This window comes from Diorhabda sublineata, chromosome 3 (assembly GCF_026230105.1).
Source record: "Diorhabda sublineata isolate icDioSubl1.1 chromosome 3, icDioSubl1.1, whole genome shotgun sequence".
NCBI lineage: Eukaryota > Metazoa > Arthropoda > Insecta > Coleoptera > Chrysomelidae > Diorhabda > Diorhabda sublineata.
The window spans coordinates 28,969,425-28,990,489 of record NC_079476.1 but is presented as its reverse complement, the minus strand read 5'-3'; the positions used below and the strand labels follow the sequence as shown (position 1 = coordinate 28,990,489).

General features: G+C 32.4%; 1 protein-coding gene across 1 annotated transcript in view; it reads right to left on the bottom strand.

Annotated features, from left to right (window-relative positions):
- LOC130441952 (glucose transporter type 1) overlaps window positions 1-21,065 on the bottom strand; it is a 537,558-nt gene that overhangs the window by 470,050 nt on the left and 46,443 nt on the right. The gene's annotated exons all lie outside the window — the stretch shown is intronic.

Sequence of the window (21,065 nt, the reverse complement as noted above, 5' to 3'; positions counted from 1 at the left end):
TGTTTTTGGCGTTTTTAAAGCATTGATGTTAAGGCTAGTCTGCGGACTTCCTTGGGAGATAATCCAAAATAAATGCTAGACGCTTAGAGAATATATTTAACTTGTTTATAATCGAAAGTAAAAAACCAGATAATTTTTAACATAGCCAACTGAAATGGATAATGTAACCAAATTTTTATCAAAGAGCTCAGCTTTTAGAATTCTTTGGCAGTATCTTGCCAGTGTTCGATAATTTATATTAAATTCAGTTGCTGCTTTTCTTATCGAAAATCTATTCAACTTAACGAACCGAGCAGCTCTTAGAAGTCCATCAGGTGGTGTGTTATTTTCTGTGTCTTTCTTTTGAATTACGAACCATTTTTACCTGAAAAAAAATCAGCATAAAACAATATTCTTTGTAAAATGTTCCAAAAGTTGTTTTCCAGGGTAGGTTGTCACATGTAATGACAAGCCCCTGTCGATTTGAGGCAATAGCCCCCATATGCACACGTGATTTTTTATCCTTAATAACAGGATTATTTCAACAAACACAAATTCAAAATTTACGTTAAATCCAAGCTAAGTAAGCACTTAGTAAAATATTTTTTGGGAATGTCCCGATGAGACTTCTCCAGTGAGAAGGTCTCTTGCACTTTATTTGAGATCAATTGGCCAGTTTCGTTTCAGTCTTCTGTTGTTTGGTTCTTGGGTTAGTAGCTGTAGTAGTAGATTAGGATGGCTGTCCAGCTTTAGGTAGTGATTACGGCTTTTTTCTTGTATTGTTGGAATACGGAGGTCTTGATGGATCAATTTGTTTGTGATGTACCATGATGCATAGTGATCGAATTATTTTAGTGGTTATGGCTTCTTACTTGTATTGTTGGAATATGGAGGTCTTGTTGGATCAATTTGTTTGTGATGTATCATGGTGCATAGTGGTCGAATTATTTTAGATTGTCCCCGTTGTATAAGAGCAATACTAGATTTGCTGACACATCCCCATAATTTTATTCCGTAGGTCTAGATGGGTATGAAGACTGCCTTATATAATATTTTATTTTGTAGTGAAACTGGCGATATCGTTCCGAGTAGACAATATAGTTCTCGGAACTTTAGGTTGATTTGTTACTGAAATTCGCCGCTTTTTGTTTTTTGTTTTCTCTCGGTAGAGCGTATCCCAAAACGACAACTTTCGCACTGAATAAATGTGACTTATAAACTGCCGAAAATAATATTCAGGTTAAGACACATCTCTATTTTGCAACCAACACGTGTGACAACCAGCCCCGGCCTCCCCTACACGTTATCTTATAAAAAATCAGAAGCTAATAATTGTGTTCAACAAGCATATATTATAGGTGCTTGAGAAAATATGGAAAGTAGATCGGCAAGTAAGTGTTTTAAATTTATGTATCGAGAAGTTACATTTTCTTTTATTATTGAACAAATTCATGGGTAATATTCAATTTAAATTTAATAAAAAAGGTCAACATCGGTACCTTTGAATGTATCATAAAATTTTATCAAATTATATTTCAAAAAAGCATACACGTAATGCATTTCGCGGTGGTTTTTATTATTTTCTAGATTTATACCACTTCAAACATATATTTTACTCTCTTTAATATGTAGCGTGGCAAAAAAAATATATATCAAAAAGTAGATGCAGTGTTTAACTACATATTGACGAAAAGGAACTAAAATGGCTTCTCTTCAGTATACACAGATATTGTGAAAGAAAAAAAGTGGAAAAACTGTCACCGAAAAATTGAAAAGCTCAGAGCCACTCACAGCGAATGATTGGATTCTTATATAAATTTCGGAAGTTCTGAATCTAATAAAACAGTTACTCCTGGTTCTCCTAGAATTGATTTTCACTCAAAATCTGATCAATCGAAAAGTAAAGAAGCTGCAGATTCATACAGAGTGAGCTTATGCATGTACGCCTCCATTATCTCGGAAACGGCTTGTACGATTTTTATAAATTTTTGTGTACAAGGGTCTTGTGATGTGGCCGGTATTATGGTGGTATTTGCATTGTTGTTAGATATTTCCTTTTTCCGGAAAAATAATGAACTTTGTTATTTCAAATCAATTTTTCATCTGATGTCCCATATACCTAAATGTCAATTCAAAATTATAGCTACATTTGCGTTATCTCCACCGAAGCTAAAATAATACATTTAGGTGGCTATGACTACTACAATAACAAATTTGACGTTTCAATGTATTAATATTATTGAAGTTTATTGAAAGTCACAATGGATCATTTATCTGAAAAAGAACAAATTCATATTTTAATGATAATAAGATATGGTGATAGGCGTAGACGTCAACAAGAAACGTGTAATATCTTTAATAATTTATATCCTAACCGAAATCCCATAACAAGATCTACTGTCAGTAAATTAATAAAAAATTTTAACGAAACTGATTCAGTGAAAGATGGCACATGGCGCAAAAGAACTGCATTAACTGAAAACAAATCTTTAGATGTTTGTTTCCTATTAGAAGACGATCCACACTTAAGTACTAGACAAATATCCAAGGAACTTGATATTTCGCTAACATCCGAAATGAAAATTTTACGTGGTAATAAATTCCATCCATACAAAGTAACTTTGGTGCAAGAGTTGTCAGATGACCATTTTGATAGACGTGAAGATTTTGCAGACCTAAAGGGGAAACGTAAATCGGCATAATTGTAGATACTGGTCACGTAACAATCGTTTTGTATGCGTGAATCCCACACCCAATATCCCGAAAAACTGAATGTATGGGCTGGAATAACAGGCGACAAAATAATTGGCCCTTTTTTTCATTGGGATAACTTAAATGGTCCGGTGTATTTAGATTTATTGGCAAATATTATTATGTCTCAGTTGGCTCGGATATTTCTAATTCCAACTTAGTATTTTCAATAACATCCAAAAAAATCTTCATTATTAGAAATTTTCAGACAATAAAAATATTTCAAACGACGATATTTGGCAATAATAAGATGGTGCCTCGTGCCCCAATACCTAAATTATTATTATTAAATATTTCCTGTGGGGTCAATTAAAAAACATCGTTTATAAAATAAAACTTCCCAATATTCAGGAATTAAAAGATAGGTTTACCGCAGTGATAAGAATTGAGCAGTCGGGGATGTTGCAAAGTTTTAAAAATCGCATGGCTTGCTGTATTGAAGTAAATGTACAACATTTTGAGCATCCGCAGTAATCGCCTTTACTGTATGTTTTATAAAATTCGTAATTTTTGTTATGTTTCTAAATCTTCTTGATTTTAGGTCTCTTCTGTTTCAAAGTTGTCAGTGTTAATATCATATTTTGATAAAGATTTAAAGAAAAGTCGAAAAGTCAATTTTATCTATTTTTCAAAAATTATTAAAAAAAACTAAATTTGAAACAGAAGAGACCTAGAATAAAGAGAATTTGGAAACATAAACATATTAAAAGGTCTAAGAAATAAGAAATTAAAGAAATTCGTAATTTTTTTACTCCACAAATGTGGATCTACTTCTAACATGACACAAACATTTAAAGGTTTGTCTTCAGTTGTTGTAGGTTTTATACGCCATTATTTGAATAAATATTTTACTGCACCCGTTTCGTTAAACTATTTACTAACACTAGACCTGGTTACGAAATTTTTATTAGCACATAAATGATTAAAGATTATTAAAATTGAATGAGAGAAAAGTACCAGAGGAATGGAAAGTAAGCATAACGATCCCCGTCTTTAAAAAAGGGGAAAAGAAAGATCCAAATAATTATAGAGGGATCAGCCTCCTAAGCACGACTTCAAAATTACTAACAAAAATTATTGCAGAAGAAATCTCAAGTAGCGGCATGAGCGAAGAACAGCGGGGATTTAGAAAAAATAGATCAACCATAGACGCTATATTCATCTTAAGACAGATTGCCGAAAAGGCCATAGAGTACAATAAAACCGCGTTTATGTGCTTCATAGACTTAACAAAAGCATTTGACAGAGTGAGATTACATGACGTCATTGAGCTACTAAAAAAACGAGGCGTAAACCAAAGGACAATAGACATCATTAGGGACATGAACAACGGAAATAGCACATATGTAAGATTAACAACGAACTCTCCAGTAAAATGCCAGTATCAACAGGGATCAGACAAGGAGATAATCTTAGCCCAATACTCTTCAACATTATAATGGACGAAATCATAAAAGAAGTCAAAACGGCAGGCAGAGGATACAGAATGGGAAAACATGAGTTTAAGATAGTTTGCTACGCTGATGACGTGGTTGTGATATCTGAAGATGAGGATAATCTGCAAAAACTGCTACACAGATTTGAAACAGTTGCAGGAGAATTCAATATGATCATATCGAAACAAAAGACACAATCCTTGACAATAGCGAGAGAACCAAGAAGATGCAAACTGGCAATTTATAATAAAAGTGTAGAACAGGTTATGTCTTTTAAATATTTAGGGGTTAACATCACGAGCAATAGGAACTTGAAACAAGAAGTCAAAACGCAAACAACAGCAGCATCTAGGATATCAGGATTCCTTCGAACCGTGATATGGAGGAATAAATTTTTAAGTATCGAAAGCAAAACACGGATATATAAAACTTGTGTCAGACCAGTAATGACATACGCCATAGAAACGAGGGCGGAGACTGCAACTACTAAACGGATTCTTAGAACAACCGAGATGAAGACATTACGCTCAATCACAGGGAAAACACTAAGAGACAGAATAAGGAGCAATGAAATCAGAAGAATGTGTGACGTTCCGGATGTAGTGAGATGGGCCAGAACTAGAAGAAGAGCATGGAGAGATCATGTCAATAGAATGAACAACGATCGACTGGCGAAAATCGCAAAGGAAGAGAGACCCAATACAAGTAGACCGCCTGGAAGACCACCAAAGCGCTGGTATGAGAGCTGGTCCTCGCAGTCACAACTTAGGCTGCCTCTTTGAAAACACAAGACACAGTCTTAAAATAAGAAGAAGAAGAAGAAGAAAATTGAATGAGTTTATTCCATCGTACCCATGTACAATATTTATTGTAACTATGACAGAGATACTATAAATGTAGCTAAACTCCGAAATTATGACATTTATGTGTAATGAAAAATAATCAGTATTTCTTAAAGATTTCTGAAAAAACACAATATATAGGGTGATCCATTTAAAATAATAAAGTTCATTATATTTCTGGAAAAATCTGACAACAATTTAGATACCACCACAATACCTGCCCTATCAAAAGACACTTGCGCACAAAAATTTCGTCGTTTCCGAAATAATTTAGGCGTTCGATACATAAAACTCACTTGTATAAAGAATACACCTTAAGTATAGGGGCTCGCAAGAAAAAAAAATTCGATTAAGCTAGTGTGAAAAAAAGTTAGAAAAAGTCCAACACGATCTTAAAAAATCAGCAAATTGCTTTGCACCTCACAACTCCAGCACGAAAATATTCCCTAGAAGAAGCTACGGATTTTATTTCAGAAAACAATTTTACTAAATGACAATACCAAGGCATTAGAGATGACGCTAGAATTAGAAATTGTGGCATTTACCCATCATGGATAAGTATTTCGAAATTTAAATCATAGCTAAGGGTAGAAGAAATAACAGTTACAGTCAAAATGGCAAAGATTCATTTAGCACAGTTATTGGAAACACAACTGCAAGGCTAGTTGAAATGCAAAAAGAACTTTGTCGCCCAAAAATTTGAGTCGTACGATTGTGAGATCTTAGAGGTAAATTTTTTCTTCGGCTGTGGGTTTGATGGTAGTAGTGGATAGTCAAATTACAAACAAGGATTTTGTCAGACAGAATTTAAATCAGATTCCTCAATATTTGCCACAACAATTATTTCTATCAGCCTTTTAACATCTGATAGCACGGTTCTATGGAACAATTCAACCCCTCATTCAATAAGTTTCTGCAGGCCGCTGAAGTTGAATATGCGAGAGAAACTAAAGAATTGGCTGAAGAAAATATAGTAGAAGAGAAAATGAAGAAGTTAAAATATTTTCAAAAGGAAATTAACATAGAATAAAATGCAGCTCGTCCCATTTGCAATGCAAAACATACAGATTTTGCAAAAATAACCAATTTCAATTTCCATAAATTTAAATCTAATCTAGCAAAGCTTGGATTAACTGCATACTGTTTATCCAATTTTTTGTGCATTTGTTGTATCGACACACAAGTCGAAAATAACAAATAAGACAAGAATATTTGTATTTGGATTTTTACTTAAGAAAACAGTTAATCCAAAATTTATTTTGGTCTAAGTTAATTAATTAATTTATGTGTTAAAAAACTTAAAACAGGTGGAAATGTTAGTTCAAATGATGGAAATATCGCCTTCAGTAACTTCACTATGTTTTCGGAAATTACTGGATTTCACACAGATATAATAAAAAATTTTTTTACAATTTTTATTGCTTTATCTTGTTTTCTACCACTATATTCGGAGAAATTTGAAAATTTTTGTCACGAAACAACCTCTTTAATAATTGCAACGTATCCGTGGTACCCAATGCCTGTTTCTATGCATAAAGTGTCGATTCATCCTAAAGACATTATTAAAAACTTAACATTACCTATTGGATATTTCGCCGAAGAAGCATCCGAGTCTAATGATAAATTGTATAAACAAGAGAGACTCATGCGAGGAAAACTAGTCGTACTGACAATCTGCTCTTCTGGACACACCAACATGACAATATGTTCTAGCATGACGAATATTCAATTTTCTTTGGTTTAGTTATTTAGATTTCTGTTGTTTTTTGTTACCTATATAGACGGTAGTTCTATAGAAAGCGTAATTTCATTATTCATTATTATTAATTATCCATTTTTTATATTATTTATCTATCTTTCATTCAATTAATCAAAACATTGGTTTTGAAAAAAAAACAAACGAAAACATCGGGTGCACATTTTTGTTTAATTAGAATAAGTTTTTAAAAGACGGTTTTCCATATTGATAGCCTTTACTTCCAAGAAAATGACATCACATTTGCAGCCAAAATCTTCAAAAACCCGCATGCAACTATTTTAGTGCAGTTAAGTCGATTATTAAAAATATGATCGCCATAAAGAATCTGCCATGCTGGATTTTAGAAAACTACACTACAACGAGTACGGAAATCAGTGGCTTCTACAACCCCCATCTTCAAATATTTCATGTTGTTACAATTAGAATCATATTTCCACCATTTAAAAATTGGTTTTGCCCAACATTACAATGGAATACACATTAAATTTGAAGCAATTAGAAAAATGCTAGGTCAGTGATTTAGTTATTACACAATATTACAATAATTAAAGATCGACAAATTAATATAAATAAATTGATATTTTTTCTTTGAAGATGTAATTGGTGGACTTCAATAATACTGTCAAATCAATTCATACTTTATTTTTTGACTAAAGCTTTTGACAGAAGAACTTCTCTTTTCGGGGCTCAATTTTATTGCTAAGAAATATAATACTTTTGACTGTTTTCATTAAAATCATGTAGTATAAGTACGTGATCCAGCTGTGTAAGGGAATTAAAACTTTGAAATGAATCCCAAAATTATAATACTAACAGCTAGTAGTAATTACAGCTATTACATTGACAGGATGAGGCTTCTAACAAGTACATCAATCCATGTGTAAATATCTAATTCCAGAAAATCAAGATTCCAAGAGACAGAAAGAAATCAAAGAAAACGAAATCTGTAAGCCTTTAAACGATACGGATCAGAACCGATTATGCGACTTAAAGAACCAAAACAAGCATTTGTTATTTCTCTTTCACTTTTCCCATTTTGAGTTACTCTATTAACAAAGGATAATAGATAGTAGAGATACAATTGAGATATTTAATTTGAAGCCAACAGTACCTGCTACTGAACCTCTGGTATTCTCATCACATCAAATAGCATCAATACAGTTTGTTAGTTATTACTTCGACTGATTAAACTACCAGTGGTTGAATATAATATTCTCTCGTGAGTCCTGATTCTGCATGTGTGGTAATGATCGCCGTATAGTATACAGAAGAACAAACAAAAAGGTTTGTGTAAGTTGCACAAGACCATCGTATTGATTTGGTGTGGATCAGAAATGGTATGAGGTAGCATTAATATGGAGGACTACCTGTGAAGTGATAATAGAAAGAGGTCATCTTAAGGATCACAGGTAGATGTTTTACATATTAGAATCGAAGTCATACTTTTGAATAAATTGAAGTTTGAATTGCTATCTTCTACACTTTATTAGTCATATTTAGCCTCTTCGGATTATTTTCTTATCCCACACTTGAAAAAATGGCAGTTAATGGCTATTTTGAGGAGCTTGATGATTCTGATTATGAAAAGGATATCAAACTTATTGAACATCGCCGGAAAAAGTAGATGGAGCTATAAGATGATTACGGTCAAAAAATATATACATATTTTTTTCTATGATTTTTGTGTTTTCTTTGTTGAGCCAGGTATTTCTAGGATCTCTATATGTCTGATCTATTTATTGTGCCGAAGGATGATGTGAGATCTCAATAAATATTAAAAATATTTCTTCTTCTTCTAGTGTCCTAATACTTTTATTTTGTCTCTTTTGTACGCATGTTGCCTATTCCACTCCCAATTTATATCCTATAGATTCTCTTGATCACATTATCTTATATATTGAAAAAATTGATGATTTCCATTCAGAGTCCGTTCGGGCGTTTTACCCAACCGATTTGCTTAATTTTTTTGTTTCAATGAAAGGTATTGATGCACAGACCAGCCATCAACCATCGGATTTTATCTAATTTTCACCATTCTCAAGTTATACTCTAATGCGATTTCCCCCTGTACATTACTTATAGGAGTTTTTCACATACACACGTTCTATCCTCAATATCTCAGGCTCTATTCAAGATAGAGACTTCGTTTTGGTTTAAGAACACTCGCTGAAACACCTTCTTTCTTTTGAGCTTTTGAACACTTAAATCGGTTGAGTTGGAGAGGAGCTAGGCGCAGACATTCAATGTGGAGTTATGGATTTTTGTAGGCTTTTGGCAATTTTTCTACATTCAAAAATCTATATCTCAGGTTCTAATATAGCTACAGAGTTCGTTCTTTTCTATTATAATTATTTCTGATACTTATTTAATGGATTCGATGCGAGCGAAGCCACGGGTAAAAGCTAGTCAGCTTTATATTTTTGTTTACGGAATTCTATGAAGTCATAATTATAAACTTATAATGATGGTGAGTTCACCAAAAGCTTAGTTCAAATAATTTCTATTCTAGGATTTTTTTTATGACCGCATGAATTTGATGAAGTTTGCCCAACTCTCATGAAAGACCTTTCTTGCACTTTTTACAGAAGGCTCTCAACATAGAATATAAAGATCCAGTTGATTGCTACAATCTAAGAAATTGTTCGACATTTCTAAATTATTCCATAAAAAGTTTGATAAACCAGTATATTCTAGGTGGAAAACTCCCATACATTCGCTGAAAGTATTTAACCAATAAATTCTGAGATGTCAGACATCTTGTGGCTCATACATTCATACAATCACAAAACCGTAAACCAGAAAAATATTTTAATCAGTGAGTCGTTTCTGTTTACGTGTTACAAAACCAAATAAAACTATTCACGCTTGTCAATCATTGCGAAATTAAATTATAATCCGGTAGCGGCAGGATTAAATTCGCCTGCGATTATTCCAATTAAGTTTCATCTCGTATGAATACAGTTGAATGTGCTAGTTTATAATGAATGTAAACCATAATCTCCAATGTTTTAACCGAAATTATTGTTTGAAAGGCACCTACTTGTTGTGAAATTTCATATCGATTTTAAAATATATTCTGAAAATTTCAATCATCAATTAAAATTACAATTATTCATGAGATACAAGGTGTTTTAAAATAAGGTGATCCCGTCTCTAGGATAGATAAAAAACTGAAAAATATTTGGGGTTCGCACAGTTAAAAAAATTTTAGCAACGCCATCCGTATTCAAGATGCATTTAGCACGATTTTGCCGCAACAACTGACAACGTTGTATTGAAATATTAAATTTATGAAGCAAAATTTCATGAATGGAAAAAAACATAATTTTTTCGCACTTATTATTTCAAATAAATTTTTTCATTATTTTTCCTTGAGACTAAAATAGGACAAAAAAATAATTGGGCCATGGGGAAATTTCATCCATTTTGGTTTGGGGCTCAACGTGTTAAAAATACTGACAGAAGATTCTCCATTCAATATAAATACTCCTTTGAATAATTTTTAATTATAAAAGAATCTTTGAGATTATTTTTTAACTTTTCATATTATTAGGAGATGATTTGGAGGGGTTGCATGAATATAATTGATCATAAACCTGTAAGAATGTCAACAGATTTATGAATAATATATTTAATTTTCATTTTATCCGAAACATACATAAAATCTGAGATTTAAATTTTTTTTGCAATTTGAGATGGCTTACACCTCCAAAAATATAAAAATCCCAGTTCGGTTCTGGAAAGATTTTGATGAAGAGGGTAAGTGGAGCTTGATTTCAAATTTTCATGAAAATCGAGATTATAATAAGTGTCTTTAAAAAAAGCTTTCAATATTACTACCCTCAGAGAATGGTCTTTGGAGGGGTTGCATAAGTCCGATTAATCTTAAAGTTGTTTGAGAAGATGAACAAATTTACGAATAATTCATTTAAACCCTATTTTACTCAAATATATGCTAAAATCGAAGGTTTATACATTTTTTACGATAAGGGGTAGTTTTCACCTCTAAAAATAGAATAAATAAATTTCTCGCGAACCATGCAACGTACGACCAAAATAGTAGAGATAATTTTTATAGATAATAATTTTTGCCATCTTTTTTAGATCACATTTTTTTTTGTATAACGCATAAGCTTTTAATTAGAGCGATCCAAATTTTTCATAATGTGGTTTTTGCTAAATATATAATTAAAGGTTCATGATAAATTAAAAATGGTGGTAAGTGAGTTTGTAGGGCCTAAAATTTTTTATAAATTTTATTGGAAATATTTCCCCTTAGCATTTATAGTTAAGAAGCTATAACGCTGTACCTATATGTCGAGTGAAAGCATAATATCCACGAGTATATAATGCTGTATATTTAAACATACGCCTATAAGTTTTAGTATATATTTCGGGTCGTTAATAATAAAAATGATACTGCAGAAAGTAGTCGAAAATAACAATTTTAGACTTTACTACTATAGGTTGATATTGATATCTAGTTAGCCTAAACCAGTTCCATGCATAAACAAAATATTGCGTTACCATAGCAACGAACAATAAATTATAAGAAGTGTCAGTATAAAGTTTGACGTCAAAAAAGTTAACCAGAGTTACGTAATAAATTAAAAGAAAAAGATGTCCACCGAAATTGTGAAAATCGAAAAATTGGAGTATCGTGCCATCATCAAGTACCTGTATTTAAGGGTTAAGAGGGTTGAGATTTACGAAGATATTATTAATACCCTTGATGATCAATGTACTTCGTATGCGACCGTGAAAAAATGGACTGCAAGCTTCAAAAGAGGTAAATTTTACATTGAAGATGATGACCTCCAGTAGAGGTGGCGTAAGTTGGCCACCACGCAGACCCAATTTAGCACTTTTTTCTATGTAGTTATATCAAATCTAGAATTTACGCCAACTAACCCATTCCGGGCACAATTGAAGGAAAATATCCGTCTAAATGGCAGCAATCACGTAAAATAACTGCCGGGCCGACATAGGCAATTTTAGTGCTCGACTAAATAAATACCGTGAGCGCAACGGTTTACATTTGGACTATGTTATTTTTAAGAATTTAATTCCCAAGTTATAATAATAATCATATATAACAGACAATTTTTCAATTAACTCCTAAATTTACTTGAAATTATTTTTTTATATGTAAATCTTTTTTGAGACACCTTGTAGATAAAATCCTTTATCGATTAATGAATAACGAACCAAAATTGGGTTTATTCTAAACCACTGATTTGATCTGTGGAGTTTAAATAAACTTTCAAAACGTACAAAATTCAATTCAACAGAGTTTCTCGAAAATTTGTGATTGTATTTATGATAAAATCGACTGCATTTCCACTGCAACCTCAGCTTCGGAGTTTTAAAAAATCACTTATTTTTTCTTCTCACGACCAACACGCATCTTTAATGGAAGGAGTCGATAATTTTGAGAAATGAGATGAACATGAGTTTCATTCAAGATCCGAAATGGAGAACAGTTATTTGTATGCCAAGGACTGAAAGTGCTACTTTGTTGGACGAGTCTGAAAGTTGAAGTTTTTGATTTTTTTGCAGTGTACCGTTTGTTTTGTTTCTTCAGGAAATTGATGAGTTTTGGATATTTGTTGATGTGAACATCTTGTTTTATTCCGAGAGTACTTTTAATCATCGAGAATGTAGACCATAAAGTAGAGCTTTTCCAAATTTAAGATTTTTCTAAAAAATTATCTAGAGTACTACGTTTTCCGTTGTGTTTTTCGCCTTTTTCTGGTGACACCACTTCATAAAAAGCTCCTACTGTTTTTCGTACCTTGCACGAAATTTATCTGGCAACGAATTAAGAACGGCTCCATTGCTTTCTTCGGTGAGATCAGGTGGCATGGATTCGAGTAACTCTTTATCGCTGATGTTTTATTTTTCATCATTTTATTCATTAATTTAGATAAAACCTCGGATAAAACAAATAATTTCAGAAAATTAAAAATTTAAGGTTATGGAAAATCATCGAAGTGAAACTGTCAACATTGAGGCTAGAGTCACATTTAAAGAAGTTAAATTTGTCTACTTCAGAGCGTCTCGAAAGTGTTTTGCAGTAGGGAACTGTCACTTTCACTACATGGAACACTCAAAACGCAAATTGATATCCCAACACAATATTCAGTAGGAGACTACTGGACGATTTCTGGAATTTTGTTATGTGTGCTGTCTTTTTCCCAATCAATTTGTATTTTAACTGGCACTTTGTACATGATCCCCACGCAAAGAATTTTAGAGATAGAATAGAATGTACAAACTGTATCATCTACAAATCTCAAAATGCTGGACATAGTTGCACGTGCGTTGGCTGCCTTGGATCAACATATATTATCAATATAAATCTGAAATTAAGATTTGAAAATCATAACTGTTGAAACTTCTTTCTGTTTCCAAGCCTCTTGTTTGGATTTCCACGTTGTTCCAGTAGTTCTTTTAATTTGAATTGTATTCTTCTGTTTGTTAGCAAGCTTCACCAGTTAATTTCTCTCTTCGAGACTGAAATTGAATAAATTGCACTTAAAAAAAACAGTAAAAATTATCCAAGCCTACACAGACCGGAAACCAAATACATTTCACAAAATATAACATTTAGATTCAGATACAAGTCCACAAATTGCTGTTCTACCTGTGCTTCCTGTTAACTGACTTATCTGCCAGTTGGAACTAAGAGATAACTAGTTATTCTGTTCTCAATAATCCCAATTTTAAATAATGACTGATAGATAAGAATTATTTCACAAATAAATTGTAGTTGAAAAACTGGCTTTGAACATAGCTACTTGATTTGGATCATACGATGAAAGTATCTACATGATCTCCTTCCCATTCGCAATTTTGTAAGGATATTTGTATAAATATGAATTTTATCATTGGAAAACGTTCTTATTTACTCTCCGATAGATATATGAAAAATAAACTCTTTGTTTCATACAAAATATAAATGAAATATGGATATTTCTGATATCTTGTTTACTTAAAATCGAAGAATTTCTAAAACAATATGTTTCAGTTTGTTTCTAGCAAACTACAAATATTGATAAACATTTTCAGGCAAATGAGATTTCAAATATGAAACATGTATACAATCTCATCGCTTCCTGTTGAGTCTTCGTTATTATTCTCGAATGTTTCAGTATAAATTCCGTTTTGCCGATTAAGGATTCCGTCTTTATTTAATTAATATTAAGAAGGAATCTAATTTCAGCATTATTTTTCAACCGCTCATCTAGAAAAGGATTAAGGATTTTCGATTACAGTCACAGTCCATTTATCTTTTGAACTTAGTTAATTCAACTTGAAATTGGGTCTTATAATTAAATTAGCGTGAATAAAAAATGTAGTTTATGTATTAAAATGTACAATAGAACTGACTTTATAAAGGCAGACTTTTAAAAACAAGGCTAAACATTTGCATTTTTATTCTTGAAACTTCATTTAAATTCATATTTTAACAAAAATTTTCAACGTGTATACGAGGGCGGGCCGGTTTGATGGAGACTTACGCTGCGCTGATTATATTGTCATAGGTGAAAATTTCACATTATATTAACAAGTAGATTAATTTTAATATAAAGATAACTGGTTTCGTAGTTGTATCAATATGAAGAAACAAGAAATTCCATTCTTAATAAAATATTATTTTTACGTAAATCGGTTTAAAAAATCAAGGAAAATTTACGTGAATATTATCCTGAAAGTGCTCCGTCCCATGGAATGTTTTGTGATTCTTCGCTTTTAGAAGTGGCTATATGATCAAATAATGCTGAACGAAAATATTTTTCTTCATATGAGCAATAACCTTATCTATCTATCACATTTATGTGAAATTTTCACAGATAACATCAAAAGCATGGTGGGAACTAACAATATCATTATTGTAGTGAAATTGTTGTTTTATTTGGCCACACCTCCTATATCCCTTTTAGATGTAATATTTAGAATTGTAGCCGCTCAGATTGAGCTATTCTAACCCCCTATTTTAGTGGGTCGTCAGCTCACATTTTATCACTACTTAATTACAGCATAAAACATGTTTCGAAATGTCGACTATTTTTTTTTTCATTTACAATCTGATCTTTGCATACATTTTTTGGTCTTCTTGATAATCTTTTCTTGTTGCACTCTGTAATTTTCCTTGTACCCGGCCGTTTTTCCATTCTTTTAATGTGTCCGTACCATTGTATTCTTTTTGCTTTAATTATGTTCACTATATCCTCATTTTCTAATATATTCTTAATTTCATAGTTCAAAAGTCCTCTTTACTCATTATTTTCAACTTTCACTGGTCCACGAATTTTCCTAATTATTCTCTTTCCTTATATCCTTAGTTGTTATTTGTCCATATTTATTAGTATCATCCTTTCCGTAGTGTATGTAACTACTGGTTTTATCTCAATTTTGTAGACTCTTAATTTGGTTGCTCGGCTTATTCTCTTACTCTGAATTATGATTTTCAACTAATTATATACCTCACATCGTGCATGATTGCTTTGTCTTGTCTCATTATTTGTCGCATATTTGCAGCTTATCATTGTTCTTAAGTTCTTAAGTTCTTAAAGGTTTCGACTACTTCGAAGATGATGTCATTCATATTTACTGCTTATTTCTTCCAATTTTCACATATCTTGTCTTTTTCTGATTTATTTTCAATTTTAATTTTCTCTAATATGTCTTCAAGATTTTTTCGGTCTCTTGTTGTTGTAGTTATATCATCAGCATATATGTTATTATTTGTTTTGATTTAGAAGGTTACTGCTGGACCTTTAAACGTGAAACTTCTCCTAGAGAATATAAACCCAAGAAGACAACTAAGTGAATTGCTCTATTCTATTCATGCTTTTTTGATACAATGAGTGTTATGTATTGTAAAGGTTTTTTTTTTGAAACCACTAGACAAATTGTAAGGAGGAACCAAGTACTCATTAAAATTCGGTATTCGATAGGACACAGTAAACACAAAAAGTCGAAAAATATTTAGAAAGCGACAAAATGTTTTAAAATGTGTTATCTAAACCCATGGAATTTTATAACTAATTGAAGTATTCTAAAAACATCCGATGATACATCCGGAATGCGGTTTAAAATAAATCAATCCTCAGAGCAGAAAATTAATCGGATTCCGTCCACACTAGATATAAATAATTACAGTTCATTTGTACTGATTGATTTACAATTAATTGATGTAATGGTTTAGTGAAATGAGCTCTCATATTATGAACACCTAATTAATGCATATCTTTGTAGTATTTGAAATAGTTTTCACTCCCGGAAATGTACAGTCTAAGTTTTATATTCTTTTGCAAAATTTCGGCGGATGTGAAAAGCTAAAATGTTACGTAGAAACTGCAAAAAACCGATACTTTAGAATGAAGTGAACCGATGCCGCTTGCAATCACTTTTCTATAGTTATTTAAAAAAGCTTAGAAAACATGCATCTGAATCTTATACTTCGAGAAGTTCTGTGTGTATAATCAAATCAATAAAGATTTCCATTCGGCATTTCTGATGATAAGTTATTGGCAGTTAATGAAGGTTTTTCGGAGATATAGTAGAAATAGTACCCTAATAGGCCCTTGACCCATTTTTCTGATGATGACCAACAAGCTGGAAATTTGCAAATCGCTTGCTTAGGTCAAGACCGACAACTTTTTCCTTTGCGAAAAACCTCGATTTTGCGCCATTCGCCCCGTGGAGGGCGGTAAACATGTAATTTGGGCAAGTTACCAATAATTAATCACCAACTGGTTGATATTTATTGCAAACGGGAAATTATTCATTATTATTAATAAGTCAAAGAAATTGGTCCGACAAAAATAATGCGCCATTTCCCCTATCTGACAGGCTAATTATGTCAGTTTACTACGCTATTAATGGATAACCAGCAAGCTGATTTTTTGGGAATTCGAAGGTTAATAAATTATAAAAGCCTGTACTCATGTTGTCCGAGGTATAGCACGCGTCATAAAGGGAGTCCGACACTTGGAACCTGCGTTTTTAACAACCATTGCATCACTGATTACCAACTGTCGAACAACGGGAGGGTTTATAAGAAAAACATATTTTCTGACTGAATATCACTTTGACCGACAGAAATATTGCACCATAAATGTAGTCCGACACAAAGAACATGTAAATTCATAGGTCTTGACATAAACAAGCGATTTGCAAATTTCCAGCTTGTTGGTCATCATCAAAAAAATGGGTCGAGGGCCCGAAGACTAAACAATTATCAATTCGAGGGCGGTTTGATGAAAGAGATATTTTCTAGTTTCCCAATTATGAAAGTAATATCCAATGATACATCCAGAGTGCGGTTTAGAATAAATCAATAATCAAAGCAGAAAATTAATCGGATTCCGTTCACACTTGATATAAATAATTACAGTTTATTTGTAGTAATTGATTTACTTTTAATTAATGTGATGATTAAGTGAAATGAACCCTTGATATTATGAAGACCTAATTAATTTGCATCTATTTGTAGTGTTTGAAATAGTTTTCAACCTCGGAAATGTACAATCTAAGTTTTATCTTCTTTTGGAAAAATTCTAGAAAATTTCAATGGATGTGAAAAGCTAAAATATTTCTTAGAAACTGCAAGACATCGATACTTTACAATGAAGTGAACCGATGCGGCTTGCAATCACATTTCTCAAGTTACTTAAGAAAAACTTGGAAAACATGCATCTGCTTTTTATACCTTGAAAAGTTCTGTGTATAATCAAATGAATAAAAATCTCCATTCGGCATTTCTGATTATAAAAGTTTTACCAGCTAATATAGGCTTTTCGGAGATATAGATTATAAATACGAGGGCGATTTGAAAGAAATTTGTTTCAGTTCCAAATCTAAGAAAGTAATATATTATTTATAATATAATTTATATATAAGATTTTAATAAATTTCCAAATTTTTTAATCATCTAAAAATTATCCTTTGGAAATTCCGTAAAAAACGCATTTGCCTTTGTTATGACGTATTACCAACTTTTAAATAGTCACTTTTTCTGACCTCGTATTTATAGATATAGATAGTTGGGATGCTGAGGACCAGCTTTCATACCACCTTATAGGTGGTCGTGCAGGAGGTCGAGTTGTGTCTGGTTTCTTTTCCTTTGCAATTTTTGCTAACCGTTCATTTGGCTTTTTGTCAACATTCTCTTCTGCGGCTCCTTGCCCATCTTACTACATCCTGAATATCGCACATGTCCCTTATTTCTTCATTTCTCTTTCGATCGAGTAACGTATGTCCTGTTACACAGTAAAAATACAATTCAATTATCTCAAATCGTTCCATCAAGAATTACAAGTGAAAGCTAAGTTATGAATGAACTTCTTTCAAGCTTGAGTTCGGAAATGTGATTTTACTGCACTGTAAGGTATTTTCATATATGATCAAGTGAACTTTGAATCATATATCCAAATAGCACCGAGTCACTCATTTAGGAATTTATTCAAGATAATAAGTCCTCGAAAACATGAAAGAATAATACCAATTTTCTTGATAATATCTGTGTATTTCAAGTATTGTATTAATTGGAAAGTGGAGTTAGAGTGGAGTTGTTTTAACAATTCGCTCCATAAATGAAATGAAAAATATAGTCGTGACGTAAAAATGTGCTAAGAGATACTACTCAAAGTGCTGACATCTCCAATTCAGATAAAATGCGGGAAATTTCATCACAAAATTTCAGGAAATTACATCAAAAGCCCATTTTTCCATAAACCGGCTGCCTGCCTGTTAAACCCTTTTTATGTTGTGGGAACTATATCCATCCAGCATGAAATATCGAATTTCCCTCGGAGTTGCCAAAATCATGTCATCAAAAATGGCTCCCAATAAATTTAAATATCTTCTCGAATTAAATTTCCTCCTAAAATACAGGCCCGGTTACTTTATTGTTTATTATTCCACACCATATATTTTGAGAAAAACAATTTTGTAGCTCAACTTGTTTTATAACTATAACAAAAAAGGCTGTAAATCTTGTAGACACTTCCAAAGTTTGTTTCAAACACAGAGATGTACCCTGTTTTTCAGCTGCTTTTCGAGAATAACCTAGTCGAAATAACCGAGGAAATCATAAATGTCAGCCAGTGATAAAGGAAATATACACCAATATCGGACTGGTTAATACTACATACAGAGTTTACAAGAAGGGAACGCCCGTTCATTGGCTCATTTTTCTCATTTCAGTGGGCTTAGTGCTGCAAAAGTTTTGAAGTTGGTTTATAAGGTCAAACTTAAATACAGAGATGCTACAAAAACAGTACTTTGGCGAATTTGCGATCACAAGTATTTGACTACAGATCAGTACTCATCAATTTTAAATAAGTTTAAACAATATGCCCAATTCATTGCACAGCATTTTGGTAAACTCATTCATTATGAATATTATCAATGTTATTAATATTATAATACTACGAAGAGAAGTTTTTCTTTACAAAAAGTTTCGCATATTAGGAAACTTAACATGGAGCTATCGGATATAAACCCTTTACTGCATTAAATATGTAAAAAATGAACTTTTTTCAAAATGTTTTTATTTCCAGAAACCATATTGGTTCGTATGCTTTCCAAGCAAATACGATAAGTGGTATCATATTCTTATTATATCAGTAGTGAATGGAGTAGGAGAGGATGTTAAATAAAATTATTGATGTAACTGAGATAATTTCTTCTTTCTTTATTTTCTGCTACTGCAATAGTATTAAACCACACAGAAACTAGGCATATTCACAATTTTTTTTGTCGAACCAAGTTACCAAAATGACCAAACTCCTTTCTTTAACTCTTTTTCTGGAGACATTTGAGCACGATACCCGCAGGCAAATTACCACACTGATATAAACATACCTGTAATTTGGTACTTTTGTACCATTTATCACAAAAGACTTTTGCGATTCTTGTGCTTTGGTGAAGACTGAATTAAACGACCCACAACATTGCCAGTAATTATAAGGTATGGGGCGCCACCAGGAACTTTGTCGCTTTGCAACTCAAAGTCGTAGCTGATACCTGAATGCCACTGAAAACTTCTTCTTTTGGCACATATCATTTATTCATCTACCGGCAAATATTCTTCTCTAGGAAGTATCAAAAGGCGCTGTCGAAATCTCCTAACCAGCTTTGAATAGTTTATCGTGTTGTTCTCTACCAATTCTGTGTTATCGTTGAAATGTAAGAAGCGTTTTATTGTTTCCTGTCTGTTACATGTCGTTATATAATTTACTTGAGGCTGCCTTTTGTACAAATTCCAGTAATATCTTGATACCGGTAGTTTCACCAATGACACTAATCCCATAAACTGTTCTATCTCTTCTTCAGTGATATGGACTTGTTTGTTCACATTATCTTGAATAGCTTTCAAATTGGATTGTTCTATTATTGCTATCAACTCGTCAGTACATAAATACAAGAAATCGGCTAGAGAAGCCAACTGTTTTATATCGGCAGTAAGTTCAACAGCTCCAGTGAAAATATAACGATCCGGATCATCCGGCAGCAGATGTTTAGTTGACCAGTTCATTCTGTCGGTAGATTCATAATTACAACTGGTTTTCGTTGATGATGAGGGTAAATTTCTTAAAGGTACCTCGTCTTCATCAGAAAATTCTGCGTCTGTCTTGGGTGCAATAATAGGGCGTCTAAATGGTATGGAGGGTGTAGGAATATCTGTGTCGGAATCGGAAGCCAAATCATCATCGTTAAGGCCATACTCAAAGATTGCGTTAGTATGCCTATTATGTCCATAAAATCGACAGATGTCCGTTTTACCACCAATAAAGAAAAATAATAGCTTAGCATAAAGAAAATTAAGAAAGAAATTAAGAAGAAATTAAAACAAAATCATACCTCGTTCATAATTAATCATACGTACTGAGTGCATATGAAACCATATATGTATAAGCCAAAAACCGAAGAATTCATGCGAATCCAGATATGGTTTTGAATCAATTGGTGTTAAAAATGGGTGAAATTGAATAGAAAGTGTGAATCTCTCATTTTGCAAACTGACGATGGCGTTTCACACTTCATAATCACAGTAGAAAATTATTCCAATTTCAGCACTTTGCCAGAGCCTATAGCACAAAATTATCTGAGGTAACTTGATAAATATATCTACAAATAAAAAGTGTTGTAATCATTATCCCATTTAAAAATTTTTGCTTTTTAGTTCAATTTGTTATTTTAAACCCATTTATCAATATGTAAAGATGTGTTTATGGTTGCATTTTGCACTAAGTCTGGGACTGCGCGCTTACGTAATTTGCTCAC